This window comes from Urocitellus parryii, chromosome 5 (assembly GCF_045843805.1).
Source record: "Urocitellus parryii isolate mUroPar1 chromosome 5, mUroPar1.hap1, whole genome shotgun sequence".
NCBI classification, from domain to species: domain Eukaryota; kingdom Metazoa; phylum Chordata; class Mammalia; order Rodentia; family Sciuridae; genus Urocitellus; species Urocitellus parryii.
The window spans coordinates 135,274,516-135,279,513 of NC_135535.1; the positions used below are offsets into that span (position 1 = coordinate 135,274,516).

Below are 4,998 nucleotides of genomic sequence, written 5' to 3' on the forward strand. Positions count from 1 at the left end.
TTTTATTCATTTTTTTCAAAGAACCAACTTTTTGTTGTCAATTTTTTCAATTGTTTCTTTTGTTTCAATTTCATTGATTTCAGCTCTAATTTTAATTATGTCTTGCCTTGTACTGCTTTTGCTGTTGGTTTGTTCTTCTTTTTCTAGGGCTTTGAGATGTAGTGTGAGGTCATTTATTTGTTGACTTTTCCTTCTTTTAAGAAATAAACTCATGCAATGAATTTTCCTCTTAGAACTGCTCTCATTGTGTCCCAGAGATTTCGATATGTTGTGCCTGTGTTTTCATTTACCTCTAAGAATTTTGTAATATCCTCCTTGATATTTTCTGTAACCCATTGTTCATTGAGTAGCATATTGTTTAATGTCCAGGTGATGGAGAAATTTTAGTTTTTATTTTGTCATTGATTTCCAATTTCATTCCATTATGATCTGATAAAATGCATGGTAGTATCTCTACTTTTTTTGTATTTGCTAAGAGTTGCTTTGTGGGATAGTATATGGTCTATTTTAGAGAAGGATCCATGTGCTGCTGAGAAGAAAGTGTATCCTTTTGATGCAGGTTGAAATATTGTATATATGTCAGTTAAGTCTAAGTTATTGATTGTATTATTGAGTTCTATAGCTTCTCTTTTTACCTTTACAATTTTATTTTGTATACACATTTGCTCAAAATCAGTGAATTTCTAGCCCAGGTTCAGGTAACTGAAGGGCCTTTATAAGTACTTTATATTTTCTAGCCCCAAGGTATGCTTCAAACATAGTCTGAAGTAAAATGGGAAATAACATTTTTCTGAAGATAGGCTTAGTAATTTTAATCCAGTAAGTTAAGGTGTTTCCTTTCTCTGGTAGCAAGGCTGATTGATACCTGACTCCTAAGCCACCATTTACAGGAATAGCCAAGAAAACAGGGTACAGACCTCCTAAAACTAATCCAACAAGTCCACCTGTTGTCACAGTACAGGTTTCACAATTTAAATCACCTGTACTCCAAGGTAAACGTAAAAAGCCTTTGAAAGATGCTTTTGCTATAAAAAATGGGAGCACTGCCATTGGTAAGCCAGCAGCTATTCAGGCCAGTGTTACATGCAAGACATGCCCAAAAAGACTGCTATTAGGCCACAGAAAGTAGCATTAAGTGCAATATATTTGGATCCATGTTCAAGAAGATTCCTTTCTGCTTCTGATAGTAGTTCAATTTTTGATCTATGACATTAAAAATTGAGTTTTCCTTGATAGTATCATGTGGTTTATGGTTTTCCATCTTGACCCTGCTGCTCTCCTCCCAACAGGTGCCTTCCCAGTTCTTTTAACATGCCTGGGCTTAAGATACAACCTTTACTCCATTCCTCAAAGTGCAGCCATCTTTGGCAGACACCTATAGTTTCTTTATTCAACTTTTGTTGGGAAGATTTATCCAGTGGTGAGAGAGGTGTGTTAAAGTCACCCAAATTTATTGTGTTGTCGTCAATTTGACTCTTGAACTTGAGAAGAATTTGTTTGATGTACATAGCTGCACCATTGTTTGGGGCATATATATTTAGGATTGTTATGTCTTGTTGGTGTACATACTTGAGCAGTATGTAATATGCATCTTTATCACTTTTGATTAACCTTGGCTTGAAGTCTCGTTTATGTGATACAAGGATGGAAACCCCTGCTTGCTTCCACAGTCTATGTGAGTGGTATGATTTTTCCCAAGCTTTCACCTTCAGTCTATGGATGTCTTTTCCTATCAGATGAGTCTCCTGAAGTCATCATATTGTTGGGTCTTTTTTTAAATTCAGTCTGCTAGGATATGTCTTTTGATTGGTGAATTTAAGCCATTAACATTCACGATTATTTTTGTGACATGGTTTGTATTTCCATCCTTATTTATTTATTTTTGTTATTTAACTTGATTTGATTTTCTTCTTTGATTACTTTTTCCTTTAGGGTTCGACCTCCCTCTGCTGATTTCATTGTTGTTGTTGCTGTTTTTCCTCTTCATGGAATATTTTGCCAAGGATGTTTTCTGGCTATATATTCCTTTAACTTTTGTTTATCATGGAAGGTTTTTATTTCATCCTCAAGTCTAAAGCTTAATTTTTCTGGATACAAGATTATTGGTTGGCACCCATTTTCTTTCAGAGCTTGAAACATTTTGTTCCAGATCTTCTAGCTTTCAGGCTTTGTGTTGAAAAATCTGCTGTTATCCTAATTGTTTTTTCCCTATATATAATCTTTTTCCTTTCTCTTGTGGCTTTCAAAATTCTATCCTCATTCTGTATGTTATGCATTTTCATTATTATGTGCCTTGGTGTGGATCTTTTATAATTTTGTACTTTGGTGTCCTGTAGGCTTCTTGAATTTCAATTTCCAGTTTATTCTTCATGTTTGGAAATTTTTGTGATATTATTTCATTAAATAGATTTTTCATTCCATTGGTTTGGATCTCTATGCTTCTCTCTATCCTAATAACTCTTAAACTTGGTCTCTTTATGCTATATACATATTTCTTCAATGTTCTACTTGTGGTTTCTTACCATTATCACTGTGCGGTCTATGTTATTTTCAAGATTATATATTTTATCTTCATTGTCTGATGTCCTATCTTCTAAGTGATCTACTCTGTTGCTGAGTCTTTCATTTGAGCTTTTAATTTGGTTTGTTGTTTTTTTCATTTCAAGAATTTCTGGTTTTTTTTTTTTTTTTTTTTAAGATCCTCTATCTCCCTGTTGAGGTGATCTTTTGCTTCCTGGATTTGTTTATGTAGCTTCTTGTCAAAGTGATCTTTTACTGTTTGTAGTCTCTCTCTTATAACTTCCTTGAGTTTAGAGAACATTTTAACCACATATATTCTGAATCCTTTTTCTGTAATTTTTCTTCTATGCCTGCCAATGATTCTAATGATGTGGTGTCTTGATTTGTTTGTGGCATTTTCTTTCCTTGTCTTTTCATGTTGCTTGTGTGTTGTCCTTTCCAGCTCTGTGGGTCTGGGTTGTTATTGTTTTTACCCTATAGGTTTGTAGTGCTCTTGTAGTGTTCCAAGATCCTTCCTTTGTGGAGAAGTCAATGTTAACAGAACCTAATATCAACAATATATCACCTATGAACAATTTGTTGTTATTAAAACATTTATAGTGTAGTCTCCATGTACAGAAAAGTTGGATTTAATTATCATCTAAAATATAATCAGTAGTTTTGTAAAAAGTTTACAGTTTTTGATGGTGGACAATGAACTGCTGTTGGGTGTAGGATGGAATGCTGATGGGGAAAGATGTGAGGGTATAGAGTTAATATATCTTAGGAAATGTGAAAGAGAAATCTAATGAAGAGGGTTAGTAGCAAGAGACTAGGCAGAAAGTAATTTAGGATAGACAAGTACCTGGGAAGACAGTAGAGTACATAAAATGAACACACACACACACACACACACACATATATATATATATATATATATATATATATATATATATATATATTTAGAAAAATACAGGATGTTAAAATAGTAAAATTTGGAGTGGGAAGGGAAAGAAAAATGAAAAAAGTGAAAAGAGAAAGAAAAAAGTAAAAAAAGAAAAATGGATGGCATATACAACACCTCTATATTATATTATTCAGATGACTCAGTCCTCAAAATCCTATTTCATGCAAAGTTCTTGGGTTTACACATGTTGAGGATGTGAGGGCTGGAGGAGAGAGGAGTAGAAGAGAAAGAGAGTAAAAATATTCCAAAGAAGAAAGCAGGGTTGTTACTAGTTTTAGAGATTGTTTCTTTTCTGTTTCTCTTCTTATCCAATAGGTGGGGCTGTCTTTTTTAAGCTGGTATGTCTGCCCTCAGTATGGTGTAGGTAACCAGGATGGGAAGACTGATCTTGGTGTAGGTCACCTAGAAGTGGGGATTCCCACCTGCCAGTCTCTGCAGGGAGGCTACACCTTAAGGGTCTCTTTTTGGGACCACTCTTCTGACTTATGCACCCGGTATTCTCTCCCTTTCTTGCCTGGATATTTCCCAGATCCTGGTCTCTCTGTTGGGCTCCAAACTTAGGCCCATCCCCATCACTTAGCAGTTCCCACCTGTGGAACCTCTCACACACAGGCTCACCCCAGGTGGGTGGTGCCCTGGTCACACTGCACACCTCCCCAACTGGGAGTTATTTTTGTGTTGAGTGGTAACTCTGCTGAAATCGTTGCTGGGGGGATGGGGCAGTTGTATACCTGGTACCTGGCTAGATGAAGATTCAATCTGGGAGCAGAGAGCTGCCCCCAAGAGATATGGTGAGAAAGGTTATCCAAGTTGGAGTCAGTCTGCTTCCAGCAGAGCAGTGTCTGTTGAGGTGGGGGAGCCGGATGATGGCTTTGTGTGGTGGGTAGGTACCAGCTGAGTGACCTGCATGGGAGTAGAGCACAGTTTGGAGTTCTGCAGAGGTTCTGATAGGTGATTCTGCTTAGCCACTTCAGAGTCTTGCGTGACCTAGAATTGCGGGCTTCAGGTTTCCATCACTGCAGGGGTCCAGAGTCCTACTGGATCACTGAGGCTCTGAGCCCTGCACTGGGGTAACAGTGCTAATGATTTATGTGGAAATCATCTGTATAGGGGTCCTCTTACACTCTCTGAGTTGCAATACTCTGAATAGATGAGACCTGGGTCACAGAGCAACACAGGATTCTGCCTTCCTCTGGCCTGCCAAGGAATTCTAGCAATTATATTTTAATTCTCCACTCAACATACTTCTTACCTGATTTAGTAGCTAACTGTGCAGACAAATGTACCACCATGAAGATACTCTCAATGTAAATTCATGACCTGTCACACCATGTGAATACTATTTTCCACCCCCGCACCCAGTAAAAATGCATTTTTATCTCCATTTACTATCAGATGCTCCCAGATACTAACTTTAAATCTGATCCTCTTTTTAAGGCTCTTTTTATTTCCCTTCTTATTCTTGAATCTTCCTATTTAGTTTACAGAAAAATCAAAAACTATCAGCATTTAACTTCTTAATTTTTGCACAA

General features: G+C 36.8%; 1 pseudogene; it reads right to left on the reverse strand.

Moving 5' to 3' along the window:
• Positions 1-672: 672 nt before the first annotated feature.
• On the reverse strand, positions 673-1,261 carry LOC113178117 (transmembrane protein 126A pseudogene; annotated as a pseudogene).
• Between the last annotated feature and the right edge of the window lie 3,737 nt (positions 1,262-4,998).